Below are 27,117 nucleotides of genomic sequence, written 5' to 3' on the forward strand. Positions count from 1 at the left end.
CCTTTCTCAGGGATTTTTCCTGACCTGAAAAGCTTAATCTTTCACTTTGTATGTGTTTATTACTATGTCTCTGTTTGCCAAGTCCTCACCCCATTTATAGTGTGAACTCTGTTAAGAAGACAAATTCACTACAAGAAAGGCTATAATTTATTAGCTAAAATAAAAATCACACTTACTAAGGTTCTAGTTTCCATGCTATAACCTCCACCTTGCACATGGTTAGAATAAAAGTATGACTTATAAATCAGACCAAAGACAAGATTCAGTCTTCATGCTGGCTCAGATTCTGACTTCCTCAGGAGACACTGGCAAAGCGTGCTAAGTAGTTCTGACTGTGAATAGCTAGTCCTGTAAAGGAAACCAAAACTGAGTTTCACTTGAAGCCTGCTATTTTATCCAGAAGTATTTATTTTTTAAAAAGCCTTTATTTTAATCCTATTCATTTCTTTTAATAATTAACTGTATTTAGCATTGTAATTTAATAAATTAAATTTACTTAGCAACAAAATTAGCTAACTGATTGGGCTGGTCAGTCAAATAGACATGGGAAAGACATTTTTCTCTAAAGCCTTAAACGTGTATGTATGTGAACTAATGGTATCCTTAATATTAACTTAGTCGTGCTAAATCAGTTCCTACCCATATTACTTGTTATTACTGAAGACAGAAAGGATGTAAACTAAGTTGAAAAGCAAAAAATAAATACTGCTTGTATTTAGCCTGAAGTCTTTTTCTCCTTCAGCAACTGTATTTTCCCCCAACCCAGGTTATTTATATTTATATTGCTTAGATTTTGAAATTCAGTTTGTACAGATTACATACACTCTAACAGCAGTCCAAAAGTGTGCTAAAGAGCAAGGAACTATAATCATACAGTTCATATTTCATATTCACTAGGCAGTTTCTTCCTTTAGTTTCTCAGGAATGAAATATAAATAAGTTGCTTGTGCTACTGGAAAAAAAAACACGGTCAAGTAGAAACTTATCATGACAAGAACAAATGACATAATGAATATATATCCAGGGCTACTACACGTAATTTCAGTATTTCATTCAAAATATTCACATTCAAAATTTCATGCTTGCTTCACTAAGTCTTAGTTTGGTATGTTTATAGGCTCAACTGAACAGCTTGTAAATTTACATTATCTTAGCTCATCTTCATGGAACTAATGTGCCAGCACAGCATGTTTAAATGTCCACATCTGACCAAAAAAACAAAAAACTGTCATAAAAAATAGAGTCACTGTCATATATGCCTGGTAAGTAGCCTCCCTCTTCAAAAATCCAGGTAACTAAGCAATACCAAAACCATGCTCCAAAGTTTTAAGGCAAGTGAATTATATTAAATAATGATGTATACAGTGTCAACTCGATGGGAAAGTGAGGCTTTGGAGAAATACCATTTTTTAGTAACTGAAAATTAAAACTCACTGGAGAGGATTATCTGAGAGAGCCATTTATACCTGCTGTAATCAGTAAGTGGAATGGAAGAGTAAAGATGACTTTGGCTCAACTATATGATTTTGCATTACTGACAACAAATTAACACTAAGTACATTTTTTCTTCCAGATGTCAAAAATCCCCCCAAAAAACATAAAATTATTTTTAATAGCAACCAGCTCTGAGAATTAATACTGTACAGCAAAATAAAACTGTTACAATATATCTTTTATGTTAACATAGTCATATACCCAAGTAAATTTAATTTGCAAGTCTAATTTTACATGGAAACACTTCCAAATTCTATCCAATGAATTATACTTGCATTAATTGGTACAATAAAAAGCAAAAACAAAATCTGCACAATCTGGACCCTTTTTAAGGAGAACCACACACAACTTCTACTCTTCAAATATTCCTTGGTTCGAATGCCACACCAACAATTCTCATCCTGTGGATCAAAGAATCCATGAATCCATTTGTGCATCAAGTACTACCTGTAGACAGACTGAATAAGGTCTCCAAGTATATCAATCAGTCCTAAACTGACAACTGCTTTTGATTATATACTTCCCAGTTGAAATAATAATAAAAGCCCAAGTATTATGAGTATACAGACTAATGATCAGGGGAAAAGAGAAGCTATCAATTAAACATTTTTTTATTGTCATGCTTAATAATGAATTAATTAGCCCATATTAGTGAGGCGTTACCAAACATTGTTGAAGAACCAGATTTCTATTAAAGGAAATTCCTCAAAATCATAGCTACCCTACAAATTCTCCCAACCACCTACTAAAAACCCTATGAAACAAAAATGGGAGAAGGGAAATAATCCTCATCATGTATAAAATCCTTAACAAAGAAACAGGGCACCAGGGTGGCTCAATTGGTTAAGCATGTGCCTACAGATCAGGTCATGATCTTAGGGTCCTGGGATCAAGCCCCAGGTCAGGATACCCTGCTCAATGGGGAGTCTGCTTCTCCCTGTCCCCCTCCTCCTGCTATGTATGCTCTCTCTCTCTCAAATAAATGAATATTTTAAAAAAATAAGAAGAAAAGAAACAGAGAAGCCCCCTTGCCAGTTAGTTTCAAATGTAAGTCATCCAAATGAAGGACTAACAGCAGTCTTTAAGGTTTTGTATTAGCTTTATTAAATATGAGTCTGTACTCAGTAATATAAACACTAACTCATTAATATAAATTGTTGATATAAATATTAATTAACATAAATCTATGGAAATTTATAAATGCTCAGAAAGCATCTTAGCAGAACAGAGATGCAAGTTAAAACTAGGTTATTCCAAGCATGCTGAATTTTCAGGTTCTGTTACAGTATCACATGGTAATTCTGAGCTGTAATACTGATAATATAAAAAGTATACTTAACTCTTAAGCCAAAACTCCACACAGTTATTCCCCTCTTTTCTCCTCCGCATCTTTCTACATCACTGTCCTTCCTCACAACAGTCAACAGAAAAAAACAACTGGCCTTGAGCAAGATCCTGAAGACTGATGATACAGTGAACCCTTTATCCATAAATCTGACCTCATTTCAGGGCTCCAATACCTTATCACTTCCTAGATTAAACCTCTTCTCTTCCTCTCACAGCAAACCCTTAACCCTGATTTCTCCTATTTCCATTAAGGACACCATGAGGACCTCTGCACCCAGCAGAGAAAGGCAGAATCCTCTTGAATTTTGCCCTTCCCCCCACCAGAGTCTCTCTAGTGGTTTCTGTCCAATCAGTTCCTTTCTTCCCATTTCCCACTGCCATCAACCCTTCTCAGTTCAGGTCAGAACTGCTTTAATAGCCTTCTAAGTGCCTTCCCTTTCTAAATCCACCCAGCTTACTGTTACCAGAAAAATCCTCCTAATAGCAAAGCACTCTTTCCTAAGCAATTCCACAACAGTTAAGAACTCCCAACTCCTTCCCATAGTCATACACACAACCCACCTCACAGACTCACTCCCAAACACCTCACACATACCCTAGCCTCACGCAATTACCACCCCCAACCCGCCCCTATTATTATTTGGCACATTACTTGTGCCAAATAATAATAGTTATCAAACCTGATACATGAAGGCACTACCTTTACAAACCCAAACTTAACAGATACACATGCCCAACCTGTGGCAAATCCCATCCCTTCTTCAAAGCTCGGTTCAAGTCTCATCTCTCTCATGAGTATTTCCCAAATCACTTCAAGTATACTAAACCACCACACTTCTACTGGCATTTGGCACTAACTGTATTCCCTCCTGGTACTAGTTTCCAGAATACTGATTTGTGTGTGTTGTCTTCCCTGTATTATTCCCTCCCTCAGTTTTCAATCAGGTAGCCAAGCTTTCAAAAACTGTGGCTCAGGGACGGCCTGGGTAGTGCAGTCCATTAAGGGGTAGACTCTTGGTTTTGGCTCAGGTCATGATCTCAGGGTCGTGGGATCAAGTCCCACATCCGGCTAGGCTCCACAAGCAGCATGAAGGCTGCTTAAGTTTCTCTTCCTCTCTCCCTCTCCCTCTGCCTCTCCATATCCCCCCCCACCCGTGCTTGCTCAGCACACATGTACACATTCTAATAAATAATTTAAAAAAAAAACAAACTGTGGCTCAGGGCATCAAGTAGCATGGAATGTGGACCAGCCCTGTGTTTAGTAAAATCCAAAGAACAGACCATATTGAGTGTACTGAAAAAAGAGAGGAGTAGAGCTTAGAGCAATTTCAGGCAAAAAGAAATTTTAGAGGATGGGATCCACTCCTGTGGCAAGACCTCAGTAGACAATGTCCACCACCAACAACTAGGTATATCAAACCACAGGCACTCATGAGCGGGTTAACTATTCAAGTCCTGCAATGTAAAGGACACAAGTCTTTTGTGTCCCATAAAGGTCACAAAAACTTCTGCAATCATTAAATACCTTCTGAAAGTGCTAAATCTATGCGAAATTTTGTAAAAAAGTAATCAAGAATCAGATCTCAAAGGATGCCTGGGTGGCTCAGTTGGTTAAGCGTCTGCCTTCAGCTCAGGTCATGAGCCCAGGATTCTGGGATCAAGCCCCTGTCAGGCTCCCTGCTCAGCGGGGAGCCTGTTTCCCCCTCTCCCTCTGCGGCTCCCCCTGCTTGTGCTCTCTCTGTCAAATAATAAAATATTTAAACAAATAAATAAAATTATACAGAATATTCCCATGGCATATCTAGATTGAGAACTATTACAAAATCTTTAAAAAGTTGAGCAGTAAGACCTTAAAAAATTATTTATAAGGGGCACCTGGGTGGCTCAGTCAGTTAAGTGTCCACCTCTTGATTTTGGCTCAGGTCATGATCTCAGGGTCCTGAGATCGAGCCCCGCTTGGGAAAGACTCTCTCCCTCTCCCTCTGTCCCTCTCGAAAGAAAGAAAGAAAGAAAGAAAGAAAGAAAGAAAGAAAGAAAGAAAGAAAGAAAGAGAAAGTTATTTATAAAACAAAATATACTAAATTTAGCATCTAAAACTGAGTGGGGGAATAAAAACAACTTGGAAATAGTCACCATGGTTCTCAACTATAAAATACCTTAAGGGTTTTTTTTACTTATTTTGTTTTTATTTTGGAGACAATCCCTAAGAAAGAAAATATTATTAAAGCCAGCCTGGAGGCATCTCGGTGGCATAATGAGTTATGCGTCTGATTTCAGGTCAGGTCATGAGATAAGCTTGAGATTCTCTCTCCCTCCCTCTGAACTTCCCACTAATGCTCTCTCTCTCTCTCCCTCTCAAATAAATAAATCTTAAAAAACAAAAAACCAACCTGACTTCCCTTAAACTAATACACTAATCCAAATTACTAAAGAAACCACAGTATATGGATTAAAATTAAAGAAAAGGCTTCCATTTCATTGGGCAATCAATCGAAAAAGGGAGACTCTCCCCCAAACGACAGATGTGTATGAACTGCAGCACCTACACATAGTCCTGTTTCAAAGGAAAGTAAAGACTGCGACATAGCAAGTAAATCAATTTTCTCTTAGAGCCTCAACTCTCACATGTTAAAAAAAAAGAAATGAATTAAGATAATCTCGAGAATCTCCACCCCATATACTAAACTGTAACTATCAAAGCATCTCAGTATTCTTCAATGTAAAGATTCACTTTAATATCTTGTTCATTGAATTTGTTTTGCAAATACTCTATTTCCAGAGATAATGAAACATTTTCCTAACTTTTCCCTGCTCCATTTGTTATAAGTTCTGGTAGCAAGCCCAATTTTTAAAATACATACTAATATCAAGGTAACAATCACTTAATAGATGAAAGCAGTATCAAAAACTTATTTTTAAAATAAAGCTATCAAACATTCATATACCATACCACCTATGAATTACTTGTGCCAAATAATAATAGTTATCAAACCTGAGTAAGATCACGCTTCCAGATCTAATTACCAGTTTGCAGGATTATAGGGGCGAGACAGAACTGATTCCATGGAGATGCAATCAGCAAATTCCTGTGTGTGGGGATGTGTATTAAAACTTAAATACGTGTTAAAAATTAACCTAAACACTGATATGATATTAAGAAATTATTAAAATTTTAAGGTGTGAGTAACAGTGCGGTACCTATGCTCTTAAAAAAGACCTTTTCAGGGCACCTGGGTGGCTAAGTCGGTTAACCGTCTGCCTTCAGCTTAGGTCTCAAGATGGAGTCCCACATCGGGTTTCCCACTCTGCTTTTCCCTCTGACCCTCCCCCTTCCATTGCTTTCTCTCTCTCTCTAATAAACAAATAAATAAAATCTTTAAAAAAAAAAAATCCTTTTCAGGGTGCCTAAGTGGCTCAGTTAGTTGAATTTGGATCAGGTCAAGATCTCAGGTTTATGAGATCAAGCCCTGCATCAGGCTCAACACGGAGGATGGAGCCTGCTTAAGGTTATCTGTCTGCCTCTCATCCCACCTTCCTTTCTTTAAAAAAAAAAAAGAAAAGAAAAAAAAAGGTCCTTTTCTCTTACTGAAAATATTTACATTGCTGTAAAATGTCTGGAATTTGCTTTAAAATACTCCCTTGGGAGGAAGCAAGAGGAACATAAATGAAACAAGACCCGCCAGGTATTAGTACCTGGGTGACAAGAGTAGGAGAATTCATTTTCCTAGTCTCTCTCTATGTATGTGTGTATGCATGTTTGAAGCTTTTCATAATGACAAATTTTATTTTTCGTTATTTTTCATCATTTTCAAATCTATTACAAAAGTAACAAATGCTGTTAAAGACTGAGAATTAAGGCTCAGACTATTAGAAAAAGAGCAGGAGGGGCATCTGGGTGGTGCAGTCAGTTAAGGAGTGGACTCTTGGTTTCAGCTCCCGCTGTGATCTCATGGTCCTGGGAAGGAGCCTCAAGTCAGTCTCTTGTGCTCAGCATGTAGCCTGCTTAAGATTCTCTCTCTCCCTCTGCCCCTCTCCACCCCCCATGCTCATGCTTTCTCTCTAAAATAAGTAAATAAAATCTTAAAAAAAAAAAAAAAAAAGAAAAAAAAGCAAGAAAAGAAGTAGTACACTGCATAATATTCAGACTGCTACTCAAATGTTTGCCAGGGCCCTGTGACAGTCTACAAACTGTTTACTGGTCTGTAGAGAAACTGAGTAAGCATTTTCAAACTTCTGTAGTAATTTTACAGAATTTTATGACTGTTGAGTCTAATAATAAATATTTATGTTTGAGAAGCAATGTTAAAACATTTGTAAAACTTACAAATACAGCTTCTTTCTAATAACTTGCAGGTACAGTTCATAAAAGAGAAAATCTCTCAAAATATGAACCAAAGTTTATTTCAATGTAAACTTGCACAGGTGAATGTCACACTTCAGAAAACTAAGTTAAAAAGTGATTTAAAAAAAAAGGTCTTTCCAATGTCTCTCATGAACAGAGACGCAAAAATCCTCAACAAAACAAACCTCAACTCCAACAATGTATAAAAAGAATTATACATCACAAGCAAGTGGGGTTTATCCCAGATATCCAAGGCTAGTTCAATGTTCAAAAAAAATCAACTAATGTAATCCTTCATATCAACATACTAAAAAAGAAAAAAAAACCCACAAGGTCACACAAATACATGCAGAAAAGGCATTTAACAAAATCCAACAACCCACAACAAATACATGCAGAAAAGGCATTTAACAAAATCCAACAAGCCCATTAGAATGGCCAAATCCATGAAGCATGGGGTAAACTCTCAGCATATTAGAAATACAGGGGAACTTCCTCAACATGGTAAAGAGCATATACAAAAACCCACAGCTAACATCATATTTAATGATGAAAAACCAGAAACTTTTCTATTAAGATCAGTAATAAGGGAAAAATGTTTCCTCTCACCATTCCTTTTAACAACGAATTAGAAATTCTAGCTAATGCTGTAGGAGAAAATTAAAAGTACACAAATTGCAAAGAAAAACTGTCTTTATTGACAGGATGACCATCTATGTAGAAAACCCCCGAAAATCAACAAAATGACATCTAGAGCTAATAAAGTGATTATAACAAGGGTGCAGGATAAAAGGTTAATATACAAAATCAACTGCTTTCCTATATAACACAATGAACAAATGGAATTTGAGATTAAAAACATTATCACCATTTACATTACCACCGCCAAAATTTAAATACTTGGGTATAACTCTAACAAAACACATACAAGACCTGTATGAGAAAAACTATAAAAATCTGATGAAAAAAATCAAAGAGGAACTAAATAAGTGGATTATTATACTATGTTCATGGAATGGCAAACTCAAAACAGTCAAAATCTCACTTCTTCCCAACATGATCAAGAAATTCAATGCAATCCCAATCAAAATGCCAGCAAGTTATTCTGGGGGTATCAACAAAGCAATTCTAAGTTTATATGGAGAAGCACAATTTCCAGAATAACCAAAAAGTAGTGAAGAAAGAAAAAGTCTGAGAACTGATCCCCCTAGCTTCAAAACTTACTATAAAGCTACAGTAATCAAGACAGTGTGTTACTGGCAAAAGAATAGACAAATAAGCGAATGGGATAGAACAGAGCCCAGAAACAGACCCACAAATATAGTCAACTGATCATGGACAAAGGAGTAAAGGCAATACAATGGAGAAAAGAGGTCTTTTCCCACAAAAAAAAAAAAAGGCACTGGAACAACAAGACATCCACAGGCAAAGAATTTACTCTACACATAGACATCACATCCTTCACAAAAAATTCACTGAAAATGGATAACAGACCTAAATGTAAAATGAAGAACTATAAAATTCCTAGAAGATAAAATAAAAGGATATCTAGATGACCTTAGCTATGGCAATGACTTTTCAGATAAAATACCATGAAAGAAATACTTCCTGAAGTATTTCTTATTACAATTAAAACTTCCACTCTGCAAAACACAGTCAAGAGAATGAAAAGATAAGCCAAAAATAGGAGAAAATATTTGCAAAAGCCCTATCTGCTACAGAACTTTTATTCAAAATATACAAAGAACTCTTGATTGAAACTCAACAGTAACAAACAATCCAATTAAATCATGGGCAAAAGACCTAAACAGACAAACCTCACCAAGGAAGACCTACAGATGGCCAATAAGCACATGAAAAAATGCTCAACATCCTATGTCAATAGGAAAAAGCAAATTAAAACAACAATTAGATACCACTACACACCTATTATAGAATGGCCAAAATCCAGAACACTGACTACACAAAATGCTAGCAAGGACATAAAGTAACAAGACCTCTCATTCATTACTGAGAGGAATGCAAAATGGTACAGCCACTTACAATGAGTGTTTGACAGTTTCTTCATGCAACCCAGCAACTGTGCACCTTGGTATCTACCCAAAGCCATTGAAAACTTATGTCCACAGAAGTCTGCATACGGATGTTATTCGTAATTGCCAAAACTCCAAGCACCTTCAGTAGGCATGACACATGATCTAAAGTGAATGGATAAACTATGGTAAAATGAAATACTACTCAGGGACGCCTAGGTGGCTCAGCCAGTTAAACATCGGCCTTCAGCTCAGGTCATGATCCCAGGGTTCAGGGATCGAGTCCCACATCGGGCTCCCTGCTCAGCCAACTCTCCCTCTGCCTGCTGCTCTCCTTGCTTGTGCTCTCTCTGACAAATAAATAAATATTTAAAAAAAGAAAGAAAGAAATACTATTCGGTACTAAAAACAAGTGAGGGATCAAGCCATAAAAAGACACAGAGGAACCTTAAATGCCTATTACTAAGTGGAAGAAGCCAATATGAAATTGCTATATACTGTGTGATTCCAATTACATGATATTCTAGAAAAACCAAAACTAACGAGTCATTGAAAAGATCAGTGGCTGCCAGGAATTGTGGAGAGGCAAGAATGTACAGGCAGAGCAGAGAGGATTTTTAGGGTTGTGAAAATATGCTGTATGACACTATAATGGTGGATACTTGTACATCCTATGGGTTTTGACACATACAGGATGGAGATACGAAAAGTGAACTTTAAATGATGGAATCTGGCTGATAATGATTTGTCATGGCAGATTCATCAATTGTAAACAAATGAACCACTTTGTTGATTAATATTGGGGGAGGCTACGCCTGTGTTGGGGCAAGGGATATAGAAGAACTCTTTATAGTTTCTGCTCAATTTTGCTATTAACCTAAACTGCTCTAAAAATAAAGTCTATTTTTTAAAATCTGCTCCTTAATTTTTTTGTCACCAATACACAGGAAACTCTTTAAAAAAAAAAAAAATCAGTTCTCAAAGAATGATGGAGAGTTTTAAAAAGACCACAGTAACTTTTGGGTTGAACCTAAAGCTGCTCTAAAACATAAAACCAAATCTGAAATACAGTCACACCTAAAAAATTTAAAAAAAAAAAAAAGAGAGAGAGAGAGAAATTAATACGAAGAGCTCCTACTGACCAAATTTAGATCAACTTGAGCATCACCATAAACAATAACAACAAAGATTTTATTATTTTTTTTAGATTTTATTTATTTTAGAGGAGATAAAGAGAGAACAAGCAGGGGAGGAGCAGCAGAGGGGGAGGGACAGGGAGAGGGGAAAGAATCTCAAGCACACTCCACACTGAGCACCGCCAACCAGATTCGGGGCTTGATCCCAGAACCCTGGCATCACGACCTGAGCTGAAACCAAGGGTCATGCACTCGACAAACTGAGCCATCCAGGTACCCCAACAAAAAAGATTTTAAAACACTGGCTAAAATAAAAATGTGTAAGTTTACACAGACATTGACAAACACACAAACAAGTAAATGAGAAAGCTCCTCCTTGCAATAAAAATCCAACTAATAAATGCAAAAAGGGTAACTGGATTCGAAAATCACTATTTGCGGGCACCTGGGTGGCTAAGTCGGTCAAAGTGTCTGCCTTCACCTCAGGTCCTGATCCCAGAGTCCTGGGATAGAGTCCCAGGTCAGGCTCCAGGGAACCTGCTTCTCCCTCTGCTGGCAGCTCCCCTTGCTTGTGCGCTCTAACAAATAAAATCTTTTTTTTTTAAATGGCAGACTCCAACACATAGTCTGAAATTTTCTTTTGCCTTTATAAAGATCATTAATGGAGTAAGTGCCAAATTTGAGTAAGATTTGTAGAATCTTGGGGCACCTGGCTGGCTCAGTTGGTAGAGCATGCAACCTGCCAGGTCTTCAAGTATCTGCTCGGTCACTGAAACACAAATACACACGCACTTCAAGAATATCCTACAGGGGCACCTGGGTGGCTCAGTGGGTTAAGCCTCTGCCTTAAACTCAGGTCATGATCTCAGGGTCCTGGGACTGAGCCCTGGGTCAGGCTCTCTGCACAGTGGGGAGCCTGCTTCCCCCCCACCCCGCTCCTCTGCCTGCTTCTCTACTTGTGATCTCTGTCAAATAAATAAATAAAAATCTTAAAAAAAAAATCCTACAACATTTTCCTTTACTAGTGCCTTCCACCAAAGTGTTAAGGTGAAATCTACTTTAATCTACTATGGGAAGATCAGTTCCATCTCTTGATATTTGTACTCATTTCTCCCATATACAGGAAAATGTACTGCACTTCTTAGACACAAATTCAAGTCCCTCTCCACTTCTTATTGAATCTCAGATACCGGCCAAATGAATAAGACCCAAGGGTCCATTGAAAAAAATTATGATAATGCCATACCTGTCTTTAAGTAGGTACTAAAACCAATAACCTCAAGATCCATATCCCATAATTAATATTACCAACAACTGCCATCTTGAAATAACACCACCTTAAATTATGTATGGACCTTTAGGCCACAAAACACATTACTTCCCTTAATCCTAAAAACCCTCAGGTATTCACCCCTAAGATATCTAGAATCTCCCTGAGCTACAAGTATATTCATTTTAATGACAAGGAATCCAGGGCACTAGAAAAAGTAAAATGACTTGCCCAGGGTCACAAAGCTTTAGGAAGTAAACCCCAAATTCTGACTCCGTTTTTTTCTCATTAGTCTATCACAGCCTTCCAGGATTACAAAAACATTTCCCTAGAATAAAACTTGAATATTAGGTGACAGGACAGGCTGACTATAGTCACGGTCTCTAGCTACCACAAGGCACTGATACTACTACCTCCAAAATAAATCCCAAAATCTTGATTTTCCTCCAGAATCCCCTACCACAGCCCTAGTCCCAGCCATCAACTCTCCTGAGGATTACTGCAAAGCTTCCCCACTCTTCTTACTGCTTCCTACCCAAATGCAGAAACCGTAGGGATTCTTTAGAAAATGTTAACAAGGTCACAACACAAGGATTTAAAAGCCTCTAATGGCTTCTGATCCACTCTGAATAAAATTAAAATTTACCAGCATTTCTTGAAAATCTCTACATAAAATCGGAGTTCATTCTGTTCCCTTTTACCAGCAAGCTTGATCTCACATTAAGAGTTTTGTATTTAAAATCTCTTCTGCCTAGACTGCTCTATCCCCAGACTTGCATGTGGTCAGCTGTCGTCACTGAGATCTAGGTTTTAACACCACCTCCACAGAAAAATTTTCCCGGACCACTCAATCACATCCACCGCATGACCAAGCTTTGTTATCTGCAGGGCACTTATCACTAGCTGGTTTGTTTTCCTTGTCTGCTCCTAGATTGCCTCTCCATAGAGGAATGTAAATACAAGTCTTGTTCACCTGGGTATCCCAACATCCAGTATGGCTGCTTTTTTAACGTGAGTAGGTCATTACTAAATGTTTTAATTCAGTAACAGTTTTACACAGTAGGTACCCAAAAATTAATCTGCTAGATGAATTTCTATAAAAATAATGCCTTCAGATTTTCAACTTAATAAAAATCCCCCATATATCCCACCATACACACAAAGGGAGACAGACGAATGGGGAGACAGAATTCTCTCTTCCTATCTGTGAGGATGAGCCATACGGAAGAGGGTCCCTCCACCAGCCCCACAATACAAGCTCTGGGGAAAGTCAGGCAAGGACTAGACAGGAGTGTCTTTCCAACCTCATCCACATGCTTTAGCTATTCTGAAGCCTCTGCTGGTCCTTAAGCAAGGCATGTAATTTTCAATCTCCATGCCCTCACACACAGGTTTGCTTCTGCACAGGATGCTTGCCCCTTCCCATGCACCCCCCCCCATCTTACCCAGTTTCAGAAACCTACCACTTCTGCGAGGACCAGCTTAAATGTTCCCATCTCTGTAAAGCCCTTCTTGACCCAAACCCAACCTGTGCTAACTTAGTCACTTCTTTACCACTTCATACTACTTAGTTTTGTGAATTATGGTTTCCTTCCAATGACTGCCTATGAAAAATTTACCTTTATGTCTCTATAAACAATGTCAACTCTGCAAGTCACTTACTCATCATTTAGGCAATAAAAAGCAATGAAATATTCTACTAGTATTTACTGACTAGATAGCATTTTTTGGGTAGCACTTCAAAAAAAAATTAGGCAAAAATTAGTTCTGCAAATTACTGTAGTTCCCATGTGAAAACAAACTTTAGTCTTACTAAACACCAAAAAACGAGTTTTTATAGTAAAAATTTATAATAACATATTACCCACCCTGACCAAAAAAAGCAAAGGATTTAGAAGTGTGTTTGTTAAAAACCACAGAAATGATGTCCTCCCTTCAGAATTCCAATCAAAGTGAACTGCTGCCACTTGACAGAGTCACCATATGACCCAGCAATTCTATTCCCAGGTACATACCCAAGAGAAATGAAAACTCAGATCCACCCAGACACTTGTACACAGTTATTCAGAGCGGCCTACTTCAAAATAGCCAAAAAGTAGAAACAACCTGAATGTCATCAATCAATGAATGGATAAGCATAAACAAAATGCAGTGTGTCCATACAATATTAATTATTCAGCCATAAAAAAGTACCAATACATTTTAGCCACAACATGAATAAACCTTGAAAACATTATGCTAAGTGAATGAAGCCAGACACAAACGGTGTCATATTGTATGATTCCACTCATACAAAATGTAGAGAACAGGCAAAACCATAGTGACAGAAAGATTAGTGGTTCCCAGACACTGAGGCAAAAGAGGGAATGACTGGCTGATGGGTACAGTTTTTGGGGTGATGAAATGTTCTGGATAGTGGTGATGGTTACACAACTTTGTGAATACACTAAAAACCAATGAATTACATACTTCCTTAAAAGGGTGAATTTCAGGGCACCTGGGTGGCTGAGCTGGTTACGTGTCTCCCTTCAGTTCAAGTCATGATCCCAGGGTCCTTAGATCAAGTCCCATGTGGGGTTCCCTCCTTATCTGGGAGCCCGCTTCTCCCTCTCCTTCTGCCCCTCCCCCTGCTCACACATATACTCTCGGTCTCAAATAAAATCTTAAAAAAAAAAAAAAATGACTTTCATGGCATATGAAATAAACTTCAAACTGTTATTTTAAAAAAAAATGGAAAATATGCAACAGATTCCCACAAACTTTATGTATTCAAGTATTTTTTTATTTGCATGAATTCAAGCCACATAAAATTCTGACTTACCAAATGGTGAAAAACCAAAATTATGTTGTACTGGTTAAGGAGAGAGTGAGACAGCCTACCCTTAATATAGGAACTATAAAAATAAAGGAAATTCGTTTTTTCATTACTGAAAAGTTAAATTCACTAGGCAGCTGAAAAATTATCAACTTTATATTCAATTTACCTGACCAACATCCATTTTAAAATTCAAACTGTTGTCTCTTGTCAAAAATTTCATCTTAACCAAAATACCACCCTCCCAGAAAGCAAAGAATGCTTACTGATCCAGATTTCTCAACTAGTAAAATTACTGGTATCAACTCCACGGAAGTGCCTTTTACAAAGGCAAATAGCCTAAGTAAAAATTCTTAGTATGTCTGGAAAGGTCCTAAACAGACTAATTTCAGCTTCGATTATGCTAAAAAGGTTGTTCTGACGCTAACATTTTTATGTAAACTACTTTCTTAAAAAAAAAAATCCATCAATTACAAGGAAAAAATATTTTGATGAACTGGACAAAGAGGCCAAGTTCCCGCATACATGCAGTGGATAAATCAAGATTGTTTACTGCTAAGAGACTACGTATCCATAAAATACCAAGCCTCCTACTCACACACGCAACAGAAACATATACACCTATTTTCCAAATACACCAGCACCCACCCATGTACTATATAATTACAGCTTATCCTTGGTATACAAAAATACTATGGACAGGCTTGTTTGTGTTTTCTTCCAACAGCGCTGACAGGTAGCAGTGAATCACACATTCTCCTGTGTCTCATCTGCCTCATGATCAATGACACACGTTGCCAACATCTGAGGTTAAGGATGCAAACAGACTACAGATTATTTTTTCCTTCTCATGATGCTAAATGTTACCTGTATACAAATACGGGACGACCTACCTTAGTGTCACTGGTGCGAAACGCAAACCGCAAAGCAAGTAACTGCGAGAGACTCAAATCTGAAGGAAATTACAGAACTGCAGTACTTACTGTAATTTGAATAATACATGACTACCAAATTGTTGAGCACATGCTCCAGGAAGAAAACCAAACTAGTAATAGAAATAAACATACTGACCCCCCCCAAAAAAAAAAATTTTAAGAGACGGACATAATTTCAAGTATTTTATTTCATAAATCATCAAAATTCCAGAAACCCCACTACTCAGAAGACTACAAACAGCATATCCTAGAACACATCTATAACAAAAAATATTTTGTCAAACCATGTATCCGTATTTCAATGCTGAATATACTGTCCTCACAGAAAAAGAATTCATACCCATTTCTCAGAGGTCTAATTGGGGAGAATAACAAAAACATAAAAAGTGGGGCACTTGGTGGCTCAGTTGGTTAAGCGACTGCCTTCATTTCGGCTCGGGTTCCCTGTTCGGTGGAGAGCCTGCTTCTCCCTCTTCTCCCTCCCCTCTCATGCTCTCCCTCTGGCCTTCTCTCTCTCAAATAAATAAATAAAATCTTAAAAAAAAAAAAAAAAGTAAAAAGATATATTGAAATCCAGCCTAGCATATGCTAAGAAAAAAAAAAGAGTCCCACACAGAAAAAGAAGTGAACAGATCCCCTGAGGTTGTAATCAGAAAGGCTTCTCAAGAGACAGGACTCAACTGGGCCCAAAGTAAAGAGAGTATCCATGAATACAGCAGAAGACGGTTTCAAACAGGAAAGAAAAAAAAAAAAGGCACAAAGAAAGGCCAAGAGGAGGGACTCCACAGCAGCAACAAACAAGTTAGTTTGGCTAGAACTAAGGATCCATGAAGGGAAGAAACAGGAGTTAAGACTGAGGTGGATCAGGTCCAGATTACAAAGAAACTTGAACACTACATCAAGAAGCTTACAACTTACTTTGCATGTAATGAGCATTACGGAAGTTTTTATGTTGTGATGTGAGGGGATGAGAGTGTTAAAATGTTGAGATATTATTTACCCAAAGCATAAGTAAGCACAAATATTCCAAATGAGACTGCATATCACTGGGAGAAAATGTGTTCAAAACCCAGGCCTAAGAGTTTATTACTGGGAAGAAGGGAGACAGCAGCAATGCTCAAATAATAAAACTTACGCAAGTTAAATAAAAACCTAAGCACTCCACTTCTCCAACTCCCATTTAAAGTTTCCACTTATTATAAAAGCAACAGAAGTGTAAAGTACATTGAAAAGCCCTCACTGAACAATTACACACAGGAGGCAATTTACCCCAAATATTGTACAACTGGATCCTGAGTTCCAGAACTGTGTTACCCTCAGCCCTTAAATGTGATATGCCATAAGCCTTAATCCGCGTACAGAGGGGGATTAAGGCCCTAGGTTGAAAATACACCACCAAAAATGAGTTCATCCTAGTAACCCAAGCACATTTCAAGAGTAAATATGAGTGTCTCAAAGCTCTGAAGCATTAGTAGAAGGTGCTGAAACATCAACAGAAATAAAAATCCCTCATGACATTCAACTATCCTCCCCAAAGGTTAAAATGTGTCAGTACCGTCCTTTTAGTTTCCCTAATAGCCCAATAAAACCAGTGTCAAGAAATTTTAGTATAAGTAAGTGAATGCGTATCTTAAGATCCAAAAATCAGGAGGGAGCAAGGTTCTAAAGTTCTTTAGAATTACCTCATTTAATTAATAACCACCAGGAGACGAGATTCGGCTTTATTTTTCACACAATTTATGTGACTTTCCCAAGGCCCTGGGCGCAAACCAAGATCAAAATTCTTTATGGTTCCCCTTGGCATAAGATTTGTACACTGAGTCATCCGTGTTTGATCAAAACACGGGTACCCTTGAGGTCGCACAAGTGATAAAGTCAACTAAAAAAGAGACCACAGAGAGAACTACTCATTATATAAGGTTTTCAAGACTTAAGGGTTTCTCAACTGTGTTCCTAAAACAATGTTCTTGTATGTTAAATTTACTGAGCAAACAGTCCAAAATACTGAGCAGAGAGAATGACGCTTAACCTGAGAGTCTATGGAGTTCATGGAAAAGGAGACTCGATCGACAGGAACTCAAAATTCTCAGCCAGAGAGTTTCAAAACACCAGTGCATCTCAAAGATAATGGGCCGGTTCAAACTTCCACGGTGAACCCAAACTGCCCGTCCCTTGTGCTTAACACAAGTATTCATTACAGTCCTTTTTGTCTGTGCAATAACCCAAACCAAACCACTGCGGAGAAAATAAAGATACTTGCACTGAACAATCTTTACGACGAGCGAGGGGTAGACGATTCTTCCCCCAGTCCCAGCTCCTCCTCCCCAGCCCACCCTCGTCGCCCACCGCCTCTATTTCCTTAGAAATGGCACCAACCGGAGGCCACCTTGGGAGGCGGAGAGGAAGCGGCCACAGGGCTGCAATACAAGTTTGGAGACCAGCACCAACTTGTGGAGATGGAAGCAAGTATTACGGCCTATTGCAGAGTAGGAGCGAAGCCCCACTCACCCGCCCGTAGGTGGCAGGAAAAGAAGTTGGGGGGCGGGAGGGGGGAATCTGGCGGAAGAGAGGTGGCAGGGCGGGCAGCGCGTCCAGCCTCGGCGGATCGATGGTCGGTAAACAAGCTCGGCGGACCCACCCTCCCACAGCCCCGGGCCTGTCGCCGCGCCGAGAAAGCCCAAGCTGGGAGCGCGGCTGCGGCCCACCCGGCCCCCTTGCCTCGCGTCGGTCCCCTCGCCCGCGACGCCGCCCCAGGGGGCGCGGGCGGGCGGCCCCGGAGAGCCGGCGGCCTGGGCGCCACCAGGGAGCGAGGGGCCGAGCAGGCCGCAGAGGGGGCCGCGAGGGCCTGCAGTGGGGCGCCCTACTGGGGCCCGGTTACCTGGCGGCGGCGGCTCCTCCAGCTCCTGCTCCTTCTCCCCGTCCGATGCTCAGCGCTCGGCGGCGGCGGCGGCGGCGGCGACTCCCCCGAGCAGCCCGCGGCGACGAGCCGAGCCCGGCCCCTCTCCGCCTCCCTCCGTGCCGCCACCCGTCCCGCTGCTGCCGCCTCCGCCCTCTCCCCTCAGTCAGGACATGGTCTCCGCGGGCCCGCGCGCAGCTCCGGACTACCGGGCGGGGTTGGGGGGAGAGGGAGCAGAGGCGCGGAGAGCAGGCGCGGAGGCGGGGGGGGGGGGCGCTTCGGGGGAAGAGGGGGAAGAGTGGTGGGGGATCGGCCTCGGGCGCTGCGGCTCCTAATGGCGTCGGCGAGGGGCCCCGGAGCCAAATAAACCCCACGGCAAGCAGCACAACGTCAGGGCGGGACCCCGCCGCTCGCCGCCCTGTCATTGGCCCGGCGGCCGCCAGCAGCGCAGCCAATGGGCGGCCGCCTCTTTCCCGGCGCAGGAGGCGGGCTGCGGGGTGGTGACGTCATGCCGGCGCCGGGCCCCGATTGTGAGGCTGCGGCCGGTCGGTCTGCGGGCCCTGGGTCCCGTACCCGGCAATCTGAGAGGCGAAGGGGCGGCACGACGTGCGCGGAGCAGGGGGACGCCGGCGGCGGGCCCGAGGCGGCAGCTCGGCTGGCCGGCTCCCATTGCTCTGTCGGTGCCGCCGATTCGCCCGACTTCCAGCCCACCCCGGGTCTCAGGTCTACCGGGTTACTCAGTGACAGATTCTCGCTCTAATACAAACCTCCTCGAGGTTTACCTCCTCGCTCTGATACAAACTCTTTGCAAGACATCAGGAAAGATCGATGTTTAGGGTTTTACAGATGAATTTTTTACAATGTCTATTTTTTACGTAAACCCTACCTTCGGGGCGTATATCCATTTCTACGTGTGTATGTGTCTGTAATATGTATGTTACATACGCACAATTATGATGTGCACAAACATGATGGAGCCATGGAATTCTATGCCAGCTCCACCTCAAAAAAATTTTTAAGTCTAAGCCATGGAGACTTTGCTTTCCCTTCTCTTCTGCGATCTCCTACCTCTCTCACGGTTGCCTTTTCTGTAGCCTGGAGATGATGACCTTTTCTGTAAATTGTAAATTAAGACAGAGGTTAAATTACAACCCTGGATGTACTGCTAGGAGAATTCCCAGAGCCCACGTCTCAAACAGAATATGTTCTAGGGTGATGTATTTTGTGTAGTTCTTTTACTTTAAATTTAGCCAAATAGATAAGTCATTTAAGCCTTTTTTTTCCAGCTGGAGAGCTTGGTTTTTCTTAGTGGGACTTCGCCTTGAGTTTTTCACACTTCAAAATTGTATTTCAAGAATTTGGAAGACCATAAAGTGCAACAACTCTTGAAGAGTTGTAGACCGCTTTAAGTTACCTGTGGAAGAACTGTAGCACTGTGATAGGGCTTTAGCAGTGGTATTGGACACTTCAGCTTCAACAAGAAGAATTACTGGGCGTTTAACTGGATTTATGAAACTGGGAGACTTCATTTGGTAAAACTACTCACGGTATTATTCTCATAAAAAGTTAAGGATATGTGTATAGCCTTACTATGGCCACTAAATAATACCTTGTAGAGCTACCCCTCACCAGCAACCTTCTTCACAGCTATTCCCGTGACAGAGAATTTCAAGAATCTCGTCTTCCCAGAACATTATTTGGTCAAGGACTTGTCAATAAATTGAGTTTAAACCGCAATAGTCATTTGAGTACAAAACTTAACACTTAATCTCAAACATAATTAACACAACTGTAGATTAAACACCACATTACTATGTAAGAACAAATGGTTCAACCCACATTTCACTTTGAAAGTATTTTAAGAGCTTCTGAGTACCTCCAGCTTCCCCTTCCTGAACCTCAGCTGCAAACCACCTCACCTCGGAGTCAACGAGAACCACAGAATTCAGTGGTTTTGTTTAGTTTGAGTTGTAGTTGATTTTGTTAAAGGGATATAGTTGGGGTAAGGCTTTATGAACTCTTCACTCAAGTTAGCAAACATGAAGTAAGCACCATGTGCCAGAGAACAAGAAGTACACAAAGATGAGTAAGATATATTCTGCGTTTGAAAGACTACAGCATAGGAAAGAGAGCAAGACAAAAATAGCCATAATTATAATATGAGGTGGAATGTGCTAAGTAAATTCAAATGAAAATTACCTTGTAATTGAGAGGAAGAGCAAATCCAAAAATGACTCTATGTTAAAGCTGGGGAAAAAAATATGTGCTATTTTTTAAAAATAGTTCTTTTTCTTAGAACTCTTAAACTAAAATGTAGGGACAGTATAGTTTTGTCGACCATTAGTTTGTTTTGGCTTTGGGGTATTTCCCAAAAACTTGTAGAAAATGAAATTTCCATTTCAGTTTTTGCAAAGGTCTTGGATGCCAAATGATGCATCTGTACTTAATTCCTTTACTAGTTCAAAGCCATGGAAAGGTTTTGAGCAAGAAAATGCCAGTACTGGAGCTATATAACCTGGAATGTCTGTGGGACAAACGAGGGTAGAACTAGAAGCAGGGACAGAGATCCAATCAAGAGACGAGAACCCGAAACCAAAGTAGCTGTTAGAATGGAAAGGGGGGGAAGACATGAAATAAGATGGCAGGAGAAGGGTCAGAGTTTGCCAGTGTCTGAATCTGAAGCAAAAGAATCAAAAGTCTGAGAACTCTGGCTGATATGAAACACAGGAGAGGAACTAAGGAAGAGATCAGGTATGTCCAGATCCTGGGCTCAGGAGGAAATGTGTAGCAAGCAGGGGAAATGCTGGTCTGAAATGTGATAGGCCAGAGCTGGAGATAAACAGATAAACATTGGGAGCTTATCTATGTAGAAGTGACCCCTAAAGTCACAGGAATAGGAAACAAGATCTCTGAAGGAGGAGGAAAGACTGGTCAGAAAAACAGATTTTTAAAAAAAGAAAAAAAGATATTCTCAAAGCCAAAGCAGCAGCAATTCTCAAGAACATGATAATAAACAATGTCTGATTCTAGAGACTTCAGAGAAAAGGTCACTGGGTTTGACAAACAAGAGGCTTAGTGACCTTCTAGAGAACCATTCTTAGTGGGATGGTGGAGAAAGAAGCCAGATTTCAAAAGCTGAAGGCATGTGTGGGCATTGAAGCAGTGATTATAGGCTACCAGTCCGAGATGTTTGCCAATGTAAAGAAGGCAGGAGATATAATAATAGACACAGGCATGGGGCACCTGGGTGGCTCAGTGGGTTAAAGCCTCTGCCTTCGGCTCAGGTCATGATCCCAGAGTCCTGGGATCGAGCCCCGCTTCGGGCTCTCTGCTCAGCAGGGAGCCTGCTTTCTCCTCTCTCTCCCTCTGCCTGCCTCTCTGCCTACTTGTAATCTCTGTCTGTCAAATAAATAAATAAAAATCTTTAAAAAAAGTAGACACAGGCAGTAACAAGAATAAGGGAAAGGTTTTGTTTTCTTTTACATTTTTTTTTAAAGAATGAGCATATCTGTGTACTTTTGTAAACAGAAGAGAGAAGGTGAAGAAAGAAAAAAGTGATTCCAACCCAATAGGGAGGTAACCCAGAACATAGTGCTTTGTCTTGGCAAGCAGAAGGGCCCTTTCTTTCTCAGAAACAAAAGGAAAGGAAGACGTGAAAAAACAATAGTGTAGGGAGATTCTGATCAGAGAGAGGTGACAGCACAGACTCTATACTCTTTCTCCTCCTGCTGGAAGCAGGCGCAGGTCACCTGCTCAGGGCTGGGCTGGGAAGCTGGAGGAGAACTGAGGGATGTCGGGACAAAGGTTGTGAGGAGGCAAACCAAGAAGAGTAGAGAAAGAAAAACAAGGAACCACTTTTTCCGACAAGGTTGAGAAGCCCAGACCTCAGAGGTCACCTAAGGGAGAGGACACTTCCAAATAAGGAAAATGAAAGGCACTCTGCTGAACGGAGGGACAACAGGTCCAGCTTGCTTCGGGTTCTATGCTCCTATTTATAAAACCTCTAAAGCAGGTTTTATAAAATTGGTGAACTTCCCTAAAAAGAAATGCTAGAAAGTTTGATTGTTACAAGAACAGATTCTCAGCCATGTTGCAGAAAATGTCAGTTGCATAAACTGCAAAGTATATTCCATTTACTATACGTGATCAACATGATTCCTCAGTTAAAAAAAAAAATCTCTGTACAGTAAAAAATGCAGTATAATTGTGCTGTCCGATCCATTTTTATGCAATAAATGACACTGTTTTGAGGAATACGGGATTATAGGATTATCCTGTGACTGTCCTCAACACCAACCACAAATCTGCCTGGGATAAAATCTCTCATGAAAGGGCCAGGTATGTGTGTGCAAGGCATCCAACAGAATACCTCTCACTTGATTTAACCAAGTCCTGGCCAGGCTGGGACTTGACTCGTCTCCATGGGTGAGAATTTAGGCTCATAGAAACAAGACCACTTTACATCTAGATAAAGAAATTTTCATAAACTTCAACTAGGTATCCTTGTAAGTTAGACTCACTGAGTTATGAGAGAATTGAAGTTTTATGGAGTCTTTGTAAGAAGTCTGGAGACATCAGATATCTGAAAGGACTTCCCTTGTTTTTCTCTCTGGACCTAGAAAAGTTTTGTAAAAGACAACAATGTGAGGGTGGAAAGAATGTGAACTTTGGAGTCAAACAGACCAGAGTTTAAATTCTGCTCTGCTGCATAGCTGTCCTGAGTCCCCATTCCCTCCTCTGAGAAATCCAGAGTTGTCTGGCAGTTAATCGGAGGGTCGATGACATTAGAGGCAAAAAGCCCTAGCAATAATCATAAGCATTGGACAAATGTCTTTTTCCCCCTTTGTGTTTCACTTATTTCAGGTAACAGCTATGGAGGAATCATGCCATGTCAGGCACTGTGCTGTGTGCTGGTCTCAGCACCAAGAGGCTAACGGGTAAGGGGGAGAGGGGGAGAATTTCTTCACCTGGGGTCCCCATACCTTGTAGGGGCTGTAACCATGGGTGGGAAGAAGAGACATCTTCATTTCCACTAACATTTAACCAAAATGAAGAAGTTACATTAATTATCAACATAAGTCAACAAACCACAGTAATATTAACAAACCTGTGGCTTTGGCACCAACAGAAATCACAGATTTCTTAGAACACATTATAACTGCAGATAGCTCAAAATACACTTTATTCCCACCACAACCGTAAAACCATGGTGGCCATTAGACCTGGGGCTAGCTTCTTATTTAATGTGTTATTTTAAAAGTGCTTAATGTTATAGTTTTTTTAATATTTGATAACAAGGAAACCAATTAAGTTGTAATAGAGTTATCTCATTTATTTTATGCATTTAAGAAATTATTCTGAAATGGACATGACTTTTTTTTTTTAAAGGTTGAGACCCACATCTAGTTACGGAAGTTTGAATTTTCTTCATTTCTCAGGACAGGAAGGCAAATTCCATACAAAATAATCAAATTACTTATGTTCCGAAGTAGGACACAGACTAGGCAAGCCATGCCATTCCCTTAGAAAGTACAAATGCAAAAAGGGAAGACTGTGTTTTCCAGGTAAATATAATTAGCTCAGCAAGGAGAGAAGGGGAAGCAGAACATAGTGGGGAAGAGGAGGGATGGGATGGGTCCCACTGAGGAAACTCTGAAAAAGCGAAAAGCAAGACTGATATCTGGTCAACCTTAAATGTGCCTGAACTCTAACCCCTTTTGAAGCATTTTTACTCAGTTTATAGTTTTTATAAACAAACCTTTTCCCATTCAGTGCTGACAAGTTAACACTACCACCAGCACTCTTAACACACACACATACACACAGCAGAAATAAACATACTGATCTAGGATCTAATAGTTTCTTACATGTCTTATTATATAATGCTCATGAAATTGAAACTATTTTGCCTCTTTGCCAAACACTAAACTGATAAATCATCTGAAGAGTGAGGAATGACACCGTATTTTTCATTCCTCTCCTTCCATTCATTTCAGAGACCACAGTCTAAGAATATTTCAAAATATTTGATAGCATTCATGATGCCATTCAAGTATCTCTTAAATGAATAGAGATGATTCAAGCAAATGGTCTCATTGGCTTAAAAAACAACAGGTAAATTCAAATTGTGGACCAAAGAGGATAATCAGTATCATAGCTTCGTAGCTAGGAGGAAACCATAAAGTTCACAGTATTTGGTTATCTTCAATGTATTCGTAGTAGCTGTAAATTTACAATATATAAGCTACATATTTTCAAAGGGGCCGGTCAGACAGAAACGTAGCTTTAGGACCAATACAAAAAGTATTCAGTTGTTCCATGTAAGGAGTAAAACATGAATCTATAACTAAGGGAATCACTGGCTGATATTCATACATTACCTGGAGTTTTAACAGCTTTCACAATGAATAGAAAGTATCATCTCTGTATGTGAGTTATTTTGACCGTGTGGAACACCTGGCCGAGCATGTGACTCTTGATCTCAGCGTCATGAGTTGGAGCCCCACATTAGGCATAGAGCTTACTTAATAATTATTTATAGATATTTTGACTGTTTGATTCACAGTTAAATCCAGAGTACTGAGAATTATTCCTGGCACATAAAGGTGCTCAAGAAATATTTATTGAATGAATTAAATTTGCTTTCTTTCTTTTATACTTCAGGACATTTCCAACCATCATTCTTCTAGTTCCAAAACCTAATGCATTGAAATTTCATTCAAGAACTCAGAATAGTTTGGTATTTCCCTTTGATTCCTTTTTTTTGTTGTTTGTTTGTATATATCTTATGCAGTATCTTTTGTAAAATTTTAACTGTCAAACCTTAGAAATGAATGCAGATGAAAATTATATCTAACACATCAACTTTTAGCCATCTTTAAAAAAACAAGATGTAGTTTATGAAATTTGTCCAGGATGTAGTGAGCTTCAAAAGATCCACAGATGCCTTGAAATTGCATAAGAAAATCCTCTGAATTTCTGAATGGCCTTTGCAGTTCCAGAGGGAGGGTCTATAAGTTTTCACCAATTCTCTAAAGGCATTCATGACACAAAAAAAGGTTAAAAACCACAGGTTTAGGCTATGTTTTATAATTTTTTAGGCAACCATAATAATCTGTATCTTTAGGGTTTTTAAATTTTCTTTTTTTAAAGGGATTTATTAATTTGCGAAAGAGAGGGAGTGCACACGCAAGCGAAAGGAGGGGTAGAGGGAGAGAGAGACTCTCCAGACGGCTCCCTGACGAGCATGGAGCCTGATATTGGACTTGATCTCAAGACCCTGAGATCATGACCTGAGCAGAAATCAAGAATAGGACACTCAATCAACTGAGCCACTCAGGCGCCCCTAGGATATTTAAATTTTCATAGCACTTTACCATCCATCATCCTATTCTACGCTTATTAGTTTTGACAGATAAGTGTTATTTCCAGTGATTAAAGGGAAAGCCAAGGGCCAGAAAGGTTACAAGACTCTCTTTTTAGGAATTAGAACACAGGCTCCAGAAGTTATAACCCAGTAACCCTTCCCCAGAATTTTTCCTCGACATAGCTGGGCCCCAGAAAACACATTGCTTACCAAGGTTTTCATAAAATGTGTGGATTAAAACTAAATATCAGTGCCTTCTCTCATTTTGAGATTACTTTTTTCAAGAAGCAGTTCTTGCAAATAGAATTTGCCAGAAGGATGAGAGATTAGTGACCTCATTGCATTTGTGAGATCACAGTCTTCCCAATTGTGGGGAAAATGAGAAATAGCACAAGCACCGAAGCTGAAACCAAACTCATTCAGTGAATTTCTCACGCAACCTTTCGGGATGGGTCCTTAGCATCAGCTCCACAGTACTTTGTTTCAGGAGCCTTGCCCAAGTCCCCTTGAAGTGTTAGTTAGGGTCAGCAGGCAGGACAGTAATGGGGAACGAAGCAAGACGATAAGGGAGTTAGCTGGAGTACACATGCCTGCAGGGTTAGGCGGGTCTGGGAAAGAAGACCCTGATCTTAGGGCCCACTCAGTACTACACACATCGGCCCTGGACCACAGTGGTAAGACCACCACTCACAAGGGTCTGGGAGCTCTGGCAGGATGTCAGCAACCTGCCTTGAGACCTCATTGAATTGTACAACTACCTTGCAGAACTACATCCTTCCTCTTTACGTTCTTATGAAAATGTAAACAATTTCAACTCTAGCGGTAAAAACAAAAAAACAGCAGAGAAACTTAAATTGTCCAAGGCCTTACATTCAATCTTATTCATGTTGAAAACATTTTCTCCAAACAAGTCATAGCCAAATGACTATTTTCCCAGGCTTGGGGTTGTCATTAGGAGACTCACCTATCTGTGTCCCAGGCAGAAACAGCATGCTCCAATGGGAAAATCGAAATTCTTTACAAACGTGTGGGCGAGGGTGAAGAAAACAAACAAGGATGGTGAAACGGCCCTGAGCCACTACTAAATCCTGGGGAGGGAGCCCTTGTAGGGAGGTCCACCTGGCAGGAACCTTCCTAGGGTAACATAGCCACTGTCAACCTGCAGTCCAGCAGGAACCAGCCATAGTAAACATCCTGGTGTCTCTCTCCTCCCTCCAGTCTCTGGATAGGGCCTCCCACTGGCCAAACCAAACCAGTGACCATAAATCCAGGGAGCCATTGACAGTCCTCACAGGCCCATCTGCCCCAGGGGCACAGAGCAAGTGGATCTGGAGGGACAAATAAAAGTTCTCCAGCCAACAGACACTATAGCAGAACACATGCAAAAGAATGGACGTTTCGGGGCACCTGGGTGGCTCAGTGGTTTGGGCCTCTGCCTTCAGCTCGGGTCATGATCTCAGGGTCCTGGGATCGAGCCCCGCAT

At 40.3% G+C, this 27,117-nt stretch overlaps 1 protein-coding gene across 1 annotated transcript in view; it reads right to left on the bottom strand.

Annotated features, from left to right (window-relative positions):
• Positions 1 to 18,529, bottom strand: part of ZRANB1 (zinc finger RANBP2-type containing 1) — a 55,140-nt gene extending 36,611 nt beyond the window's left edge. The window contains exon 1 of the mRNA XM_032882117.1: positions 18,251 to 18,529. The gene's annotated coding sequence lies outside the window, so the exon portion shown is untranslated. The remainder of the gene's footprint in view (positions 1 to 18,250) is intronic.
• Positions 18,530 to 27,117: the final 8,588 nt, after the last annotated feature.

This window comes from Lontra canadensis, unplaced genomic scaffold (genome assembly GCF_010015895.1).
Source record: "Lontra canadensis isolate GAN:19392208 unplaced genomic scaffold, GSC_riverotter_1.0 scaffold79, whole genome shotgun sequence".
Lineage (NCBI taxonomy): Eukaryota > Metazoa > Chordata > Mammalia > Carnivora > Mustelidae > Lontra > Lontra canadensis.